Source organism: Phyllobates terribilis, unplaced genomic scaffold (genome assembly GCF_046119375.1).
Source record: "Phyllobates terribilis strain yellow unplaced genomic scaffold, ASM4611937v1 Scaffold_298__1_contigs__length_2340664, whole genome shotgun sequence".
Classification (NCBI taxonomy): Eukaryota; Metazoa; Chordata; class Amphibia; order Anura; family Dendrobatidae; genus Phyllobates; species Phyllobates terribilis.
Window position 1 is genome coordinate 53,695 of NW_027363058.1, and position 17,483 is coordinate 71,177.

At 43.7% G+C, this 17,483-nt stretch overlaps 11 non-coding genes and 1 pseudogene across 11 annotated transcripts; all 12 read right to left on the bottom strand.

Moving 5' to 3' along the window:
* Positions 1-216: 216 nt before the first annotated feature.
* On the bottom strand, positions 217-407 carry LOC141220534 (U2 spliceosomal RNA). The gene has a single exon (XR_012288740.1). It is a non-coding gene; the product is annotated as a U2 spliceosomal RNA (small nuclear RNA).
* Positions 408-1,522: 1,115 nt separating this feature from the next.
* On the bottom strand, positions 1,523-1,713 carry LOC141220621 (U2 spliceosomal RNA). The gene has a single exon (XR_012288826.1). It is a non-coding gene; the product is annotated as a U2 spliceosomal RNA (small nuclear RNA).
* A 1,115-nt stretch (positions 1,714-2,828) lies between these two features.
* Positions 2,829-3,019, bottom strand: LOC141220545 (U2 spliceosomal RNA). The gene has a single exon (XR_012288751.1). It is a non-coding gene; the product is annotated as a U2 spliceosomal RNA (small nuclear RNA).
* A 1,115-nt stretch (positions 3,020-4,134) lies between these two features.
* LOC141220556 (U2 spliceosomal RNA) lies at positions 4,135-4,325 on the bottom strand. Its single transcript, XR_012288762.1, has one exon. It is a non-coding gene; the product is annotated as a U2 spliceosomal RNA (small nuclear RNA).
* A 1,112-nt stretch (positions 4,326-5,437) lies between these two features.
* On the bottom strand, positions 5,438-5,628 carry LOC141220630 (U2 spliceosomal RNA). The gene has a single exon (XR_012288835.1). It is a non-coding gene; the product is annotated as a U2 spliceosomal RNA (small nuclear RNA).
* A 1,115-nt stretch (positions 5,629-6,743) lies between these two features.
* Positions 6,744-6,934, bottom strand: LOC141220568 (U2 spliceosomal RNA). Its single transcript, XR_012288773.1, has one exon. It is a non-coding gene; the product is annotated as a U2 spliceosomal RNA (small nuclear RNA).
* A 1,114-nt stretch (positions 6,935-8,048) lies between these two features.
* On the bottom strand, positions 8,049-8,239 carry LOC141220579 (U2 spliceosomal RNA). Its single transcript, XR_012288784.1, has one exon. It is a non-coding gene; the product is annotated as a U2 spliceosomal RNA (small nuclear RNA).
* A 1,115-nt stretch (positions 8,240-9,354) lies between these two features.
* On the bottom strand, positions 9,355-9,545 carry LOC141220617 (U2 spliceosomal RNA). The gene has a single exon (XR_012288822.1). It is a non-coding gene; the product is annotated as a U2 spliceosomal RNA (small nuclear RNA).
* A 1,115-nt stretch (positions 9,546-10,660) lies between these two features.
* Positions 10,661-10,851, bottom strand: LOC141220592 (U2 spliceosomal RNA). The gene has a single exon (XR_012288796.1). It is a non-coding gene; the product is annotated as a U2 spliceosomal RNA (small nuclear RNA).
* Positions 10,852-11,963: 1,112 nt separating this feature from the next.
* Positions 11,964-12,144, bottom strand: LOC141220667 (U2 spliceosomal RNA; annotated as a pseudogene).
* Positions 12,145-14,996: 2,852 nt separating this feature from the next.
* LOC141220603 (U2 spliceosomal RNA) lies at positions 14,997-15,187 on the bottom strand. Its single transcript, XR_012288807.1, has one exon. It is a non-coding gene; the product is annotated as a U2 spliceosomal RNA (small nuclear RNA).
* Positions 15,188-16,302: 1,115 nt separating this feature from the next.
* LOC141220696 (U2 spliceosomal RNA) lies at positions 16,303-16,497 on the bottom strand. Its single transcript, XR_012288888.1, has one exon. It is a non-coding gene; the product is annotated as a U2 spliceosomal RNA (small nuclear RNA).
* Between the last annotated feature and the right edge of the window lie 986 nt (positions 16,498-17,483).

Here is a 17,483-nt window from a genome sequence, read left to right on the forward strand (position 1 = left end):
ATAGCATTGCATCACATTACATGGCAATGCAATGCACAGTTGCTGAAGTTGAACCAAAATGAGCTTGTAATCTGGCTTCTGCAACTTTGAACATGAAAAATCCAATGAGGAGAAGAAAAGCAAAGCCAAAGAGTCCATCCCAAAATCCGACAAACAAGCAAAATGAACAAAAAACATTGAATTCAATTCTTTCTGATTTTAGAAACTGCATTAAAGAAGGGGTGCACCGGTCCTGGAGATACTGCAATACCAGGTCAATGCGTGGAGTGGACAGAGCAAGCTCTTTTTCCATCTCCCTGTTCTAAAAATCCATTTAATATATGGTCCCCAGATAGGGGACGTATCAGATATTAAACTGATAAGAACAGATACTACACTTGATCTTAGCCAAAAGGCCGAGAAGCGATAACCAGAATTGGTTTCAAACTACGGAGCCACCCAAGGATCCTGAAAAGTCCATTTGTGGAGATGAGCTCCTGGACTCCTGTTAAGAAGACATGTTGTCAACCTCTAGATCCCTTACATGCCTGCACTTTTCGGCTTGCTGCTGCTGCAATCCACGCGTTTTAGATCTGCATAACTCCACCTCTTTAAACACAGCACCTTCACCCCCTGCTGTTCCCACCCGCCTCAACACCGTTGGAAGGGAGGAGAACCAATTAAGGCGGGGGGTGGGGTGGAACGAGCAGCTGTCTACCCTTAGCAGGAGGGCTCCTGATTACATACCTCTCCTGCTGCTGCTGCTGCTGGCTGTCCAGCAGCAGACTGAAGGTGGCTGCTGCTGTGCACAGGTATATAAAGGCTCAGAGCCTATTATGACACGCGCAGCCAGCGTTCCATTGCCACATTCCATCTACTGCAGGCAGGATACCTGGCTGGCTGAATGTCGCTGAGAAGCTCACAGAGACCGCCATAAGCAACAGTTTAACAGAATGCCACAGACTAATCAACCAAACTTTTTGGGTTGGGTTCTCTTTTATAGTCTGCAGGCATTAAATGAAAGAAGTCAGTGTTCCAGCAGAAGGAGACAACGTTTCAGAAAAGGCATTGTAGCAAACCAAAAAAGAAATTTTAAGCGCAGCAGAGTAACCAGCGCACATACCTGTTAGCTCAGGTGAGTTTAAAAGGCTGCTGTTGATAACAAGGGCATTTGCTAAATAGATGGTGTGTGTGCAACAATATACTGAAAGGTCAATTATATTGTGCAGCTTATCTCACCACCTGTAGTTATTTAGGTGAAAGCTCCAAAATGCTTGCCTAATATGTCTGTTTATCCAAAAGGAAGTAAAAAGGGAGAGCTAGAAAGATAGCATTGCATCACATTACATGGCAATGCAATGCACAGTTGCTGAAGTTGAACCAAAATGAGCTTGTAATCTGGCTTCTGCAACTTTGAACATGAAAAATCCAATGAGGAGAAGAAAAGCAAAGCCAAAGAGTCCATCCCAAAATCCGACAAACAAGCAAAATGAACAAAAAACATTGAATTCAATTCTTTCTGATTTTAGAAACTGCATTAAAGAAGGGGTGCACCGGTCCTGGAGATACTGCAATACCAGGTCAATGCGTGGAGTGGACAGAGCAAGCTTTTTTTCCATCTCCCTGTTCTAAAAATCCATTTAATATATGGTCCCCAGATAGGGGACGTATCAGATATTAAACTGATAAGAACAGATACTACACTTGATCTTAGCCAAAAGGCCGAGAAGCGATAACCAGAATTGGTTTCAAACTACGGAGCCACCCAAGGATCCTGAAAAGTCCATTTGTGGAGATGAGCTCCTGGACTCCCTTTAAGAAGACATGTTGTCAACCTCTAGATCCCTTACATGCCTGCACTTTTCGGCTTGCTGCTGCTGCAATCCACGCGTTTTAGATCTGCATAACTCCACCTCTTTAAACACAGCACCTTCACCCCCTGCTGTTCCCACCCGCCTCAACACCGTTGGAAGGGAGGAGAACCAATTAAGGCGGGGGGTGGGGTGGAACGAGCAGCTGTCTACCCTTAGCAGGAGGGCTCCTGATTACATACCTCTCCTGCTGCTGCTGCTGCTGGCTGTCCAGCAGCAGACTGAAGGTGGCTGCTGCTGTGCACAGGTATATAAAGGCTCAGAGCCTATTATGACACGCGCAGCCAGCGTTCCATTGCCACATTCCATCTACTGCAGGCAGGATACCTGGCTGGCTGAATGTCGCTGAGAAGCTCACAGAGACCGCCATAAGCAACAGTTTAACAGAATGCCACAGACTAATCAACCAAACTTTTTGGGTTGGGTTCTCTTTTATAGTCTGCAGGCATTAAATGAAAGAAGTCAGTGTTCCAGCAGAAGGAGACAACGTTTCAGAAAAGGCATTGTAGCAAACCAAAAAATAAATTTTAAGCGCAGCAGAGTAACCAGCGCACATACCTGTTAGCTCAGGTGAGTTTAAAAGGCTGCTGTTGATAACAAGGGCATTTGCTAAATAGATGGTGTGTGTGCAACAATATACTGAAAGGTCAATTATATTGTGCAGCTTATCTCACCACCTGTAGTTATTTAGGTGAAAGCTCCAAAATGCTTGCCTAATATGTCTGTTTATCCAAAAGGAAGTAAAAAGGGAGAGCTAGAAAGATAGCATTGCATCACATTACATGGCAATGCAATGCACAGTTGCTGAAGTTGAACCAAAATGAGCTTGTAATCTGGCTTCTGCAACTTTGAACATGAAAAATCCAATGAGGAGAAGAAAAGCAAAGCCAAAGAGTCCATCCCAAAATCCGACAAACAAGCAAAATGAACAAAAAACATTGAATTCAATTCTTTCTGATTTTAGAAACTGCATTAAAGAAGGGGTGCACCGGTCCTGGAGATACTGCAATACCAGGTCAATGCGTGGAGTGGACAGAGCAAGCTCTTTTTCCATCTCCCTGTTCTAAAAATCCATTTAATATATGGTCCCCAGATAGGGGACGTATCAGATATTAAACTGATAAGAACAGATACTACACTTGATCTTAGCCAAAAGGCCGAGAAGCGATAACCAGAATTGGTTTCAAACTACGGAGCCACCCAAGGATCCTGAAAAGTCCATTTGTGGAGATGAGCTCCTGGACTCCTGTTAAGAAGACATGTTGTCAACCTCTAGATCCCTTACATGCCTGCACTTTTCGGCTTGCTGCTGCTGCAATCCACGCGTTTTAGATCTGCATAACTCCACCTCTTTAAACACAGCACCTTCACCCCCTGCTGTTCCCACCCGCCTCAACACCGTTGGAAGGGAGGAGAACCAATTAAGGCGGGGGGTGGGGTGGAACGAGCAGCTGTCTACCCTTAGCAGGAGGGCTCCTGATTACATACCTCTCCTGCTGCTGCTGCTGCTGGCTGTCCAGCAGCAGACTGAAGGTGGCTGCTGCTGTGCACAGGTATATAAAGGCTCAGAGCCTATTATGACACGCGCAGCCAGCGTTCCATTGCCACATTCCATCTACTGCAGGCAGGATACCTGGCTGGCTGAATGTCGCTGAGAAGCTCACAGAGACCGCCATAAGCAACAGTTTAACAGAATGCCACAGACTAATCAACCAAACTTTTTGGGTTGGGTTCTCTTTTATAGTCTGCAGGCATTAAATGAAAGAAGTCAGTGTTCCAGCAGAAGGAGACAACGTTTCAGAAAAGGCATTGTAGCAAACCAAAAAAGAAATTTTAAGCGCAGCAGAGTAACCAGCGCACATACCTGTTAGCTCAGGTGAGTTTAAAAGGCTGCTGTTGATAACAAGGGCATTTGCTAAATAGATGGTGTGTGTGCAACAATATACTGAAAGGTCAATTATATTGTGCAGCTTATCTCACCACCTGTAGTTATTTAGGTGAAAGCTCCAAAATGCTTGCCTAATATGTCTGTTTATCCAAAAGGAAGTAAAAAGGGAGAGCTAGAAAGATAGCATTGCATCACATTACATGGCAATGCAATGCACAGTTGCTGAAGTTGAACCAAAATGAGCTTGTAATCTGGCTTCTGCAACTTTGAACATGAAAAATCCAATGAGGAGAAGAAAAGCAAAGCCAAAGAGTCCATCCCAAAATCCGACAAACAAGCAAAATGAACAAAAAACATTGAATTCAATTCTTTCTGATTTTAGAAACTGCATTAAAGAAGGGGTGCACCGGTCCTGGAGATACTGCAATACCAGGTCAATGCGTGGAGTGGACAGAGCAAGCTCTTTTTCCATCTCCCTGTTCTAAAAATCCATTTAATATATGGTCCCCAGATAGGGGACGTATCAGATATTAAACTGATAAGAACAGATACTACACTTGATCTTAGCCAAAAGGCCGAGAAGCGATAACCAGAATTGGTTTCAAACTACGGAGCCACCCAAGGATCCTAAAAAGTCCATTTGTGGAGATGAGCTCCTGGACTCCCGTTAAGAAGACATGTTGTCAACCTCTAGATCCCTTACATGCCTGCACTTTTCGGCTTGCTGCTGCTGCAATCCACGCGTTTTAGATCTGCATAACTCCACCTCTTTAAACACAGCACCTTCACCCCCTGCTGTTCCCACCCGCCTCAACACCGTTGGAAGGGAGGAGAACCAATTAAGGCGGGGGGTGGGGTGGAACGAGCAGCTGTCTACCCTTAGCAGGAGGGCTCCTGATTACATACCTCTCCTGCTGCTGCTGCTGGCTGTCCAGCAGCAGACTGAAGGTGGCTGCTGCTGTGCACAGGTATATAAAGGCTCAGAGCCTATTATGACACGCGCAGCCAGCGTTCCATTGCCACATTCCATCTACTGCAGGCAGGATACCTGGCTGGCTGAATGTCGCTGAGAAGCTCACAGAGACCGCCATAAGCAACAGTTTAACAGAATGCCACAGACTAATCAACCAAACTTTTTGGGTTGGGTTCTCTTTTATAGTCTGCAGGCATTAAATGAAAGAAGTCAGTGTTCCAGCAGAGGGAGACAACGTTTCAGAAAAGGCATTGTAGCAAACCAAAAAAGAAATTTTAAGCGCAGCAGAGTAACCAGCGCACATACCTGTTAGCTCAGGTGAGTTTAAAAGGCTGCTGTTGATAACAAGGGCATTTGCAAAATAGATGGTGTGTGTGCAACAATATACTGAAAGGTCAATTATATTGTGCAGCTTATCTCACCACCTGTAGTTATTTAGGTGAAAGCTCCAAAATGCTTGCCTAATATGTCTGTTTATCCAAAAGGAAGTAAAAAGGGAGAGCTAGAAAGATAGCATTGCATCACATTACATGGCAATGCAATGCACAGTTGCTGAAGTTGAACCAAAATGAGCTTGTAATCTGGCTTCTGCAACTTTGAACATGAAAAATCCAATGAGGAGAAGAAAATCAAAGCCAAAGAGTCCATCCCAAAATCCGACAAACAAGCAAAATGAACAAAAAACATTGAATTCAATTCTTTCTGATTTTAGAAACTGCATTAAAGAAGGGGTGCACCGGTCCTGGAGATACTGCAATACCAGGTCAATGCGTGGAGTGGACAGAGCAAGCTCTTTTTCCATCTTCCTGTTCTAAAAATCCATTTAATATATGGTCCCCAGATAGGGGACGTATCAGATATTAAACTGATAAGAACAGATACTACACTTGATCTTAGCCAAAAGGCCGAGAAGCGATAACCAGAATTGGTTTCAAACTACGGAGCCACCCAAGGATCCTGAAAAGTCCATTTGTGGAGATGAGCTCCTGGACTCCCGTTAAGAAGACATGTTGTCAACCTCTAGATCCCTTACATGCCTGCACTTTTCGGCTTGCTGCTGCTGCAATCCACGCGTTTTAGATCTGCATAACTCCACCTCTTTAAACACAGCACCTTCACCCCCTGCTGTTCCCACCCGCCTCAACACCGTTGGAAGGGAGGAGAACCAATTAAGGCGGGGGGTGGGGTGGAACGAGCAGCTGTCTACCCTTAGCAGGAGGGCTCCTGATTACATACCTCTCCTGCTGCTGCTGCTGCTGGCTGTCCAGCAGCAGACTGAAGGTGGCTGCTGCTGTGCACAGGTATATAAAGGCTCAGAGCCTATTATGACACGCGCAGCCAGCGTTCCATTGCCACATTCCATCTACTGCAGGCAGGATACCTGGCTGGCTGAATGTCGCTGAGAAGCTCACAGAGACCGCCATAAGCAACAGTTTAACAGAATGCCACAGACTAATCAACCAAACTTTTTGGGTTGGGTTCTCTTTTATAGTCTGCAGGCATTAAATGAAAGAAGTCAGTGTTCCAGCAGAAGGAGACAACGTTTCAGAAAAGGCATTGTAGCAAACCAAAAAAGAAATTTTAAGCGCAGCAGAGTAACCAGCGCACATACCTGTTAGCTCAGGTGAGTTTAAAAGGCTGCTGTTGATAACAAGGGCATTTGCTAAATAGATGGTGTGTGTGCAACAATATACTGAAAGGTCAATTATATTGTGCAGCTTATCTCACCACCTGTAGTTATTTAGGTGAAAGCTCCAAAATGCTTGCCTAATATGTCTGTTTATCCAAAAGGAAGTAAAAAGGGAGAGCTAGAAAGATAGCATTGCATCACATTACATGGCAATGCAATGCACAGTTGCTGAAGTTGAATCAAAATGAGCTTGTAATCTGGCTTCTGCAACTTTGAACATGAAAAATCCAATGAGGAGAAGAAAAGCAAAGCTAAAGAGTCCATCCCAAAATCCGACAAACAAGCAAACTGAACAAAAAACATTGAATTCAATTCTTTCTGATTTTAGAAACTGCATTAAAGAAGGGGTGCACCGGTCCTGGAGATACTGCAATACCAGGTCAATGCGTGGAGTGGACAGAGCAAGCTCTTTTTCCATCTCCCTGTTCTAAAAATCCATTTAATATATGGTCCCCAGATAGGGGACGTATCAGATATTAAACTGATAAGAACAGATACTACACTTGATCTTAGCCAAAAGGCCGAGAAGCGATAACCAGAATTGGTTTCAAACTACGGAGCCACCCAAGGATCCTGAAAAGTCCATTTGTGGAGATGAGCTCCTGGACTCCCGTTAAGAAGACATGTTGTCAACCTCTAGATCCCTTACATGCCTGCACTTTTCGGCTTGCTGCTGCTGCAATCCACGCGTTTTAGATCTGCATAACTCCACCTCTTTAAACACAGCACCTTCACCCCCTGCTGTTCCCACCCGCCTCAACACCGTTGGAAGGGAGGAGAACCAATTAAGGCGGGGGGTGGGGTGGAACGAGCAGCTGTCTACCCTTAGCAGGAGGGCTCCTGATTACATACCTCTCCTGCTGCTGCTGCTGCTGGCTGTCCAGCAGCAGACTGAAGGTGGCTGCTGCTGTGCACAGGTATATAAAGGCTCAGAGCCTATTATGACACGCGCAGCCAGCGTTCCATTGCCACATTCCATCTACTGCAGGCAGGATACCTGGCTGGCTGAATGTCGCTGAGAAGCTCACAGAGACCGCCATAAGCAACAGTTTAACAGAATGCCACAGACTAATCAACCAAACTTTTTGGGTTGGGTTCTCTTTTATAGTCTGCAGGCATTAAATGAAAGAAGTCAGTGTTCCAGCAGAAGGAGACAACGTTTCAGAAAAGGCATTGTAGCAAACCAAAAAGAAATTTTAAGCGCAGCAGAGTAACCAGCGCACATACCTGTTAGCTCAGGTGAGTTTAAAAGGCTGCTGTTGATAACAAGGGCATTTGCTAAATAGATGGTGTGTGTGCAACAATATACTGAAAGGTCAATTATATTGTGCAGCTTATCTCACCACCTGTAGTTATTTAGGTGAAAGCTCCAAAATGCTTGCCTAATATGTCTGTTTATCCAAAAGGAAGTAAAAAGGGAGAGCTAGAAAGATAGCATTGCATCACATTACATGGCAATGCAATGCACAGTTGCTGAAGTTGAACCAAAATGAGCTTGTAATCTGGCTTCTGCAACTTTGAACATGAAAAATCCAATGAGGAGAAGAAAAGCAAAGCCAAAGAGTCCATCCCAAAATCCAACAAACAAGCAAAATGAACAAAAAACATTGAATTCAATTCTTTCTGATTTTAGAAACTGCATTAAAGAAGGGGTGCACCGGTCCTGGAGATACTGCAATACCAGGTCAATGCGTGGAGTGGACAGAGCAAGCTCTTTTTCCATCTCCCTGTTCTAAAAATCCATTTAATATATGGTCCCCAGATAGGGGACGTATCAGATATTAAACTGATAAGAACAGATACTACACTTGATCTTAGCCAAAAGGCCGAGAAGCGATAACCAGAATTGGTTTCAAACTACGGAGCCACCCAAGGATCCTGAAAAGTCCATTTGTGGAGATGAGCTCCTGGACTCCCGTTAAGAAGACATGTTGTCAACCTCTAGATCCCTTACATGCCTGCACTTTTCGGCTTGCTGCTGCTGCAATCCACGCGTTTTAGATCTGCATAACTCCACCTCTTTAAACACAGCACCTTCACCCCCTGCTGTTCCCACCCGCCTCAACACCGTTGGAAGGGAGGAGAACCAATTAAGGCGGGGGGTGGGGTGGAACGAGCAGCTGTCTACCCTTAGCAGGAGGGCTCCTGATTACATACCTCTCCTGCTGCTGCTGCTGCTGGCTGTCCAGCAGCAGACTGAAGGTGGCTGCTGCTGTGCACAGGTATATAAAGGCTCAGAGCCTATTATGACACGCGCAGCCAGCGTTCCATTGCCACATTCCATCTACTGCAGGCAGGATACCTGGCTGGCTGAATGTCGCTGAGAAGCTCACAGAGACCGCCATAAGCAACAGTTTAACAGAATGCCACAGACTAATCAACCAAACTTTTTGGGTTGGGTTCTCTTTTATAGTCTGCAGGCATTAAATGAAAGAAGTCAGTGTTCCAGCAGAAGGAGACAACGTTTCAGAAAAGGCATTGTAGCAAACCAAAAAAGAAATTTTAAGCGCAGCAGAGTAACCAGCGCACATACCTGTTAGCTCAGGTGAGTTTAAAAGGCTGCTGTTGATAACAAGGGCATTTGCTAAATAGATGGTGTGTGTGCAACAATATACTGAAAGGTCAATTATATTGTGCAGCTTATCTCACCACCTGTAGTTATTTAGGTGAAAGCTCCAAAATGCTTGCCTAATATGTCTGTTTATCCAAAAGGAAGTAAAAAGGGAGAGCTAGAAAGATAGCATTGCATCACATTACATGGCAATGCAATGCACAGTTGCTGAAGTTGAACCAAAATGAGCTTGTAATCTGGCTTCTGCAACTTTGAACATGAAAAATCCAATGAGGAGAAGAAAAGCAAAGCCAAAGAGTCCATCTCAAAATCCGACAAACAAGCAAAATGAACAAAAAACATTGAATTCAATTCTTTCTGATTTTAGAAACTGCATTAAAGAAGGGGTGCACCGGTCCTGGAGATACTGCAATACCAGGTCAATGTGTGGAGTGGACAGAGCAAGCTCTTTTTCCATCTCCCTGTTCTAAAAATCCATTTAATATATGGTCCCCAGATAGGGGACGTATCAGATATTAAACTGATAAGAACAGATACTACACTTGATCTTAGCCAAAAGGCCGAGAAGCGATAACCAGAATTGGTTTCAAACTACGGAGCCACCCAAGGATCCTGAAAAGTCCATTTGTGGAGATGAGCTCCTGGACTCCCGTTAAGAAGACATGTTGTCAACCTCTAGATCCCTTACATGCCTGCACTTTTCGGCTTGCTGCTGCTGCAATCCACGCGTTTTAGATCTGCATAACTCCACCTCTTTAAACACAGCACCTTCACCCCCTGCTGTTCCCACCCGCCTCAACACCATTGGAAGGGAGGAGAACCAATTAAGGCGGGGGGTGGGGTGGAACGAGCAGCTGTCTACCCTTAGCAGGAGGGCTCTTGATTACATACCTCTCCTGCTGCTGCTGCTGCTGGCTGTCCAGCAGCAGACTGAAGGTGGCTGCTGCTGTGCACAGGTATATAAAGGCTCAGAGCCTATTATGACACGCGCAGCCAGCGTTCCATTGCCACATTCCATCTACTGCAGGCAGGATACCTGGCTGGCTGAATGTCGCTGAGAAGCTCACAGAGACCGCCATAAGCAACAGTTTAACAGAATGCCACAGACTAATCAACCAAACTTTTTGGGTTGGGTTCTCTTTTATAGTCTGCAGGCATTAAATGAAAGAAGTCAGTGTTCCAGCAGAAGGAGACAACGTTTCAGAAAAGGCATTGTAGCAAACCAAAAAAGAAATTTTAAGCGCAGCAGAGTAACCAGCGCACATACCTGTTAGCTCAGGTGAGTTTAAAAGGCTGCTGTTGATAACAAGGGCATTTGCTAAATAGATGGTGTGTGTGCAACAATATACTGAAAGGTCAATTATATTGTGCAGCTTATCTCACCACCTGTAGTTATTTAGGTGAAAGCTCCAAAATGCTTGCCTAATATGTCTGTTTATCCAAAAGGAAGTAAAAAGGGAGAGCTAGAAAGATAGCATTGCATCACATTACATGGCAATGCAATGCACAGTTGCTGAAGTTGAACCAAAATGAGCTTGTAATCTGGCTTCTGCAACTTTGAACATGAAAAATCCAATGAGGAGAAGAAAAGCAAAGCCAAAGAGTCCATCCCAAAATCCGACAAACAAGCAAAATGAACAAAAAACATTGAATTCAATTCTTTCTGATTTTAGAAACTGCATTAAAGAAGGGGTGCACCGGTCCTGGAGATACTGCAATACCAGGTCAATGCGTGGAGTGGACAGAGCAAGCTCTTTTTCCATCTCCCTGTTCTAAAAATCCATTTAATATATGGTCCCCAGATAGGGGACGTATCAGATATTAAACTGATAAGAACAGATACTACACTTGATCTTAGCCAAAAGGCCGAGAAGCGATAACCAGAATTGGTTTCAAACTACGGAGCCACCCAAGGATCCTGAAAAGTCCATTTGTGGAGATGAGCTCCTGGACTCCCGTTAAGAAGACATGTTGTCAACCTCTAGATCCCTTACATGCCTGCACTTTTCGGCTTGCTGCTGCTGCAATCCACGCGTTTTAGATCTGCATAACTCCACCTCTTTAAACACAGCACCTTCACCCCCTGCTGTTCCCACCCGCCTCAACACCGTTGGAAGGGAGGAGAACCAATTAAGGCGGGGGGTGGGGTGGAACGAGCAGCTGTCTACCCTTAGCAGGAGGGCTCCTGATTACATACCTCTCCTGCTGCTGCTGCTGGCTGTCCAGCAGCAGACTGAAGGTGGCTGCTGCTGTGCACAGGTATATAAAGGCTCAGAGCCTATTATGACACGCGCAGCCAGCGTTCCATTGCCACATTCCATCTACTGCAGGCAGGATACCTGGCTGGCTGAATGTCGCTGAGAAGCTCACAGAGACCGCCATAAGCAACAGTTTAACTGAATGCCACAGACTAATCAACCAAACTTTTTGGGTTGGGTTCTCTTTTATAGTCTGCAGGCATTAAATGAAAGAAGTCAGTGTTCCAGCAGAAGGAGACAACGTTTCAGAAAAGGCATTGTAGCAAACCAAAAAAGAAATTTTAAGCGCAGCAGAGTAACCAGCGCACATACCTGTTAGCTCAGGTGAGTTTAAAAGGCTGCTGTTGATAACAAGGGCATTTGCTAAATAGATGGTGTGTGTGCAACAATATACTGAAAGGTCAATTATATTGTGCAGCTTATCTCACCACCTGTAGTTATTTAGGTGAAAGCTCCAAAATGCTTGCCTAATATGTCTGTTTATCCAAAAGGAAGTAAAAAGGGAGAGCTAGAAAGATAGCATTGCATCACATTACATGGCAATGCAATGCACAGTTGCTGAAGTTGAACCAAAATGAGCTTGTAATCTGGCTTCTGCAACTTTGAACATGAAAAATCCAATGAGGAGAAGAAAAGCAAAGCCAAAGAGTCCATCCCAAAATCCGACAAACAAGCAAAATGAACAAAAAACATTGAATTCAATTCTTTCTGATTTTAGAAACTGCATTAAAGAAGGGGTGCACCGGTCCTGGAGATACTGCAATACCAGGTCAATGCGTGGAGTGGACAGAGCAAGCTCTTTTTCCATCTCCCTGTTCTAAAAATCCATTTAATATATGGTCCCCAGATAGGGGACGTATCAGATATTAAACTGATAAGAACAGATTTTTTTTTTTTTTTTTTTAAAACCTATTCAGGTTAAAATTAAAGTCCACTCCACAGTCCTCTTCTCCCCAAAGGGAGACAAGACGTGGACTCCAACTTAAATCATCATCAGGTTTTGGTACTTTTAATGTCAGAAAAAAAAATTACAAAAATACAACAATACTTACAAAGAAAGAAATGTTTCAGAACCTGAATGGATACCAAAAAAATAAAAATTAAATTATAACTGTATTAACAACAGTAATAACATCAAGTAAAATACTTGTAACCATTATCAAAAGCATGAACCCCAACCCAACTCAGAACCTTAAGGGACAAATCTTCAACCCTTGATGCTGAAAAAACTTGTTTCGATACACCATCTGGTATTCTATATTTCACACAAAAAACATTTTTATCTCTTATTAGTTCTTTCCTAACTTCTCTATAAGATAGTCCAAACGTTTCTCATCATACAACTTACGGTACAACCGGTTAAAATATTCTGCATTCTTTATAAACATAGGTTGTTGAAAAACAACTATATTTTCTTCCATTGCCACCTCCACTTCCTGTTCCTTTCTCTTTTCTTGCTTTTTAACCTTACCACGGCCAGTTCCCTGACTTACACCTCCCATTTCACTCTCTACCCTATCCCCCCAATCTACTCTTGTTTTCTCCATCTCCCTCTGCACTCCTACAGGTTTGCTTTCTTTTCCCTTTACCACCAACACCTTTTCTACACTTTCCTCCTTTCTCTCTACCAAAACCTTTTTAACCACTACCTCCTTCTCTTTATTTCTTTTCCTCTTTGGGCAATTCTTAAAAACATGCGTATCTTCCTGACACAAGTTGCACTTCCTCCGATCTTTACAATCCTTTGACTCATGATCACCTTTTTTGCAAAAACCACATACACCACCCGAACAATTTTCCTTTCCATGCCCGTATTGACGACAAACTCGACAAAAAGTGGGTATACGACTGAAAAAAATATCACCATTTATATTACCCAACTTAAACCTAGCTGGGGGAAGCAACACAGTCCCCTGCTCATCTTCTTTGAAACGGACCAAAAATTTCCACTTCGAAGTCCAAAAACCAAATTCATTATAAATCTTCCCTTTTGGTGTTACTGACAAACAAAAAAACTCCAAAAATGTAAGAACATCCTCTTCGTCCACCAATGGAGAGTACATTTTAACAATGATCCATTTATCTCTAACGGGGAAGTGTGGCATTACACTTATCCCCTCCATTCTTTTATCCTGGCTTGCAGTCATTTTCCTTAGATATCCTTCAAAAAAAACTTTGTCAACAAAAACTATATCATAAACACCCCTCCTGGGGTAGTCCATTATCGCCAACACTTCTTCTGTCTTCAAACCAAAAAGATCCACAAGAACTTGACTCATCACATACCTAAAATCCTTTTGATCTCGAAAGTTCTCCTGAACAACCAAACGAATAGAATTCTGCACCTTAGCGAATTCAGGCACATGATCTTCCTCTCCTTCATGTGATGCTGCAGACATCTTCTTCACAAACAGGTTCTCCTCTTCTCAATAGAAACCTTCAACACCGAAGTGCCAGGTAGATGATCGCCTCCCGTTGCCCGGGGACTAATCCGACTCCCTAATAGCAGCAGGGAGGTGAAGCCCTGCTGAAAAACAGAGCGATCCCCCCAGGCCAAGGAGCCGGGTACCCCGAGCACCTCTCAGCCAAGACCAAGGCAGCAGCCGATAGATCACTGCACTTGATCTTAGCCAAAAGGCCGAGAAGCGATAACCAGAATTGGTTTCAAACTACGGAGCCACCCAAGGATCCTGAAAAGTCCATTTGTGGAGATGAGCTCCTGGACTCCCGTTAAGAAGACATGTTGTCAACCTCTAGATCCCTTACATGCCTGCACTTTTCGGCTTGCTGCTGCTGCAATCCACGCGTTTTAGATCTGCATAACTCCACCTCTTTAAACACAGCACCTTCACCCCCTGCTGTTCCCACCCGCCTCAACACCGTTGGAAGGGAGGAGAACCAATTAAGGCGGGGGGTGGGGTGGAACGAGCAGCTGTCTACCCTTAGCAGGAGGGCTCCTGATTACATACCTCTCCTGCTGCTGCTGCTGCTGGCTGTCCAGCAGCAGACTGAAGGTGGCTGCTGCTGTGCACAGGTATATAAAGGCTCAGAGCCTATTATGACACGCGCAGCCAGCGTTCCATTGCCACATTCCATCTACTGCAGGCAGGATACCTGGCTGGCTGAATGTCGCTGAGAAGCTCACAGAGACCGCCATAAGCAACAGTTTAACAGAATGCCACAGACTAATCAACCAAACTTTTTGGGTTGGGTTCTCTTTTATAGTCTGCAGGCATTAAATGAAAGAAGTCAGTGTTCCAGCAGAAGGAGACAACGTTTCAGAAAAGGCATTGTAGCAAACCAAAAAAGAAATTTTAAGCGCAGCAGAGTAACCAGCGCACATACCTGTTAGCTCAGGTGAGTTTAAAAGGCTGCTGTTGATAACAAGGGCATTTGCTAAATAGATGGTGTGTGTGCAACAATATACTGAAAGGTCAATTATATTGTGCAGCTTATCTCACCACCTGTAGTTATTTAGGTGAAAGCTCCAAAATGCTTGCCTAATATGTCTGTTTATCCAAAAGGAAGTAAAAAGGGAGAGCTAGAAAGATAGCATTGCATCACATTACATGGCAATGCAATGCACAGTTGCTGAAGTTGAACCAAAATGAGCTTGTAATCTGGCTTCTGCAACTTTGAACATGAAAAATCCAATGAGGAGAAGAAAAGCAAAGCCAAAGAGTCCATCCCAAAATCCGACAAACAAGCAAAATGAACAAAAAACATTGAATTCAATTCTTTCTGATTTTAGAAACTGCATTAAAGAAGGGGTGCACCGGTCCTGGAGATACTGCAATACCAGGTCAATGCGTGGAGTGGACAGAGCAAGCTCTTTTTCCATCTCCCTGTTCTAAAAATCCATTTAATATATGGTCCCCAGATAGGGGACGTATCAGATATTAAACTGATAAGAACAGATACTACACTTGATCTTAGCCAAAAGGCCGAGAAGCGATAACCAGAATTGGTTTCAAACTACGGAGCCACCCAAGGATCCTGAAAAGTCCATTTGTGGAGATGAGCTCCTGGACTCCCGTTAAGAAGACATGTTGTCAACCTCTAGATCCCTTACATGCCTGCACTTTTCGGCTTGCTGCTGCTGCAATCCACGCGTTTTAGATCTGCATAACTCCACCTCTTTAAACACAGCACCTTCACCCCCTGCTGTTCCCACCCGCCTCAACACCGTTGGAAGGGAGGAGAACCAATTAAGGCGGGGGGTGGGGTGGAACGAGCAGCTGTCTACCCTTAGCAGGAGGGCTCCTGATTACATACCTCTCCTGCTGCTGCTGCTGCTGGCTGTCCAGCAGCAGACTGAAGGTGGCTGCTGCTGTGCACAGGTATATAAAGGCTCAGAGCCTATTATGACACGCGCAGCCAGCGTTCCATTGCCACATTCCATCTACTGCAGGCAGGATACCTGGCTGGCTGAATGTTGCTGAGAAGCTCACAGAGACCGCCATAAGCAACAGTTTAACAGAATGCCACAGACTAATCAACCAAACTTTTTGGGTTGGGTTCTCTTTTATAGTCTGCAGGCATTAAATGAAAGAAGTCAGTGTTCCAGCAGAAGGAGACAACGTTTCAGAAAAGGCATTGTAGCAAACCAAAAAAGAAATTTTAAGCGCAGCAGAGTAACCAGCGCACATACCTGTTAGCTCAGGTGAGTTTAAAAGGCTGCTGTTGATAACAAGGGCATTTGCTAAATAGATGGTGTGTGTGCAACAATATACTGAAAGGTCAATTATATTGTGCAGCTTATCTCACCACCTGTAGTTATTTAGGTGAAAGCTCCAAAATGCTTGCCTAATATGTCTGTTTATCCAAAAGGAAGTAAAAAGGGAGAGCTAGAAAGATAGCATTGCATCACATTACATGGCAATGCAATGCACAGTTGCTGAAGTTGAACCAAAATGAGCTTGTAATCTGGCTTCTGCAACTTTGAACATGAAAAATCCAATGAGGAGAAGAAAAGCAAAGCCAAAGAGTCCATCCCAAAATCCGACAAACAAGCAAAATGAACAAAAAACATTGAATTCAATTCTTTCTGATTTTAGAAACTGCATTAAAGAAGGGGTGCACCGGTCCTGGAGATACTGCAATACCAGGTCAATGCGTGGAGTGGACAGAGCAAGCTCTTTTTCCATCTCCCTGTTCTAAAAATCCATTTAATATATGGTCCCCAGATAGGGGACGTATCAGATATTAAACTGATAAGAACAGATTTTTTTTTTTTTTTTTTTTTTTTTTTTTAACCAAATCAGATAGGCCGGAGCATAAGCTCAATCAAATTGACTTACAAAAGCCTTTCATTGACACTTAGCCTTTCATCACACTTGGTATATAATCAAAAATAAAACCAAACCTTATCATCAGGTACATTATACACTACTAATTAAACTTTACCAAAAACCTCCACTTTTTAAACTTCCAGATCCCTTCAGCATCTATAATACTTCCACGTTCCTGATCCCAGAGGTATATTACATACATACGTGACAGAATCAATCTCAAACATTCATTAACTGACATTTTCTTCCTTTTAAAAACTAACAAATTCCTCGCATCCCACAAACTTTCAATTACACACACCACCAACAACCATAAAATCCTATCCTTAATTCTACTACATGCACCCATCCCAAACATAGCAAGTTTCCAATTAACATACTTTACACCCATCAATTCCTTGCAAAGTCCCCCTATACCCTTCCATACATCATATGCAAAATCACAATCCCATACCATATGTCTAACATGCTCTCTCAAACCACATCCATCCCTCGGGCATACCTCAGATTTAACTAAATCCCTCTTCTTTTGCACATCTCTAACAGGCAAAATGTCATGCAATATCATCCAAGCGATATCTCTCTGTCTGTTAGTCACACCATCTATACTTAATTTTCTCCACATCTCGGTTACTTCCTCCCCTCTCAACCCATTGATATTACATACCACCTCACGCTCACGCACCATCCTAATGACTTTCTTCTTTTGCCTAAAATCACTCATGTTAACGGACAACAAATCATACTTCCTTACAAATTTCTCAACACAACCATACCATACAGGACACTTAAAAGCAACAGGCACTCTAGCATCCCTTTTGACCCACTTTAAGCCATAAAGCATCCATCCAGCCGAATACTTCATCATATAAGCACACTTATTACTTTTCCCTAGAACCACCACCACCATTTTCACGTAACTAATCCCTAAAAAGAAATCAATATTTGGAAAATCCAAACC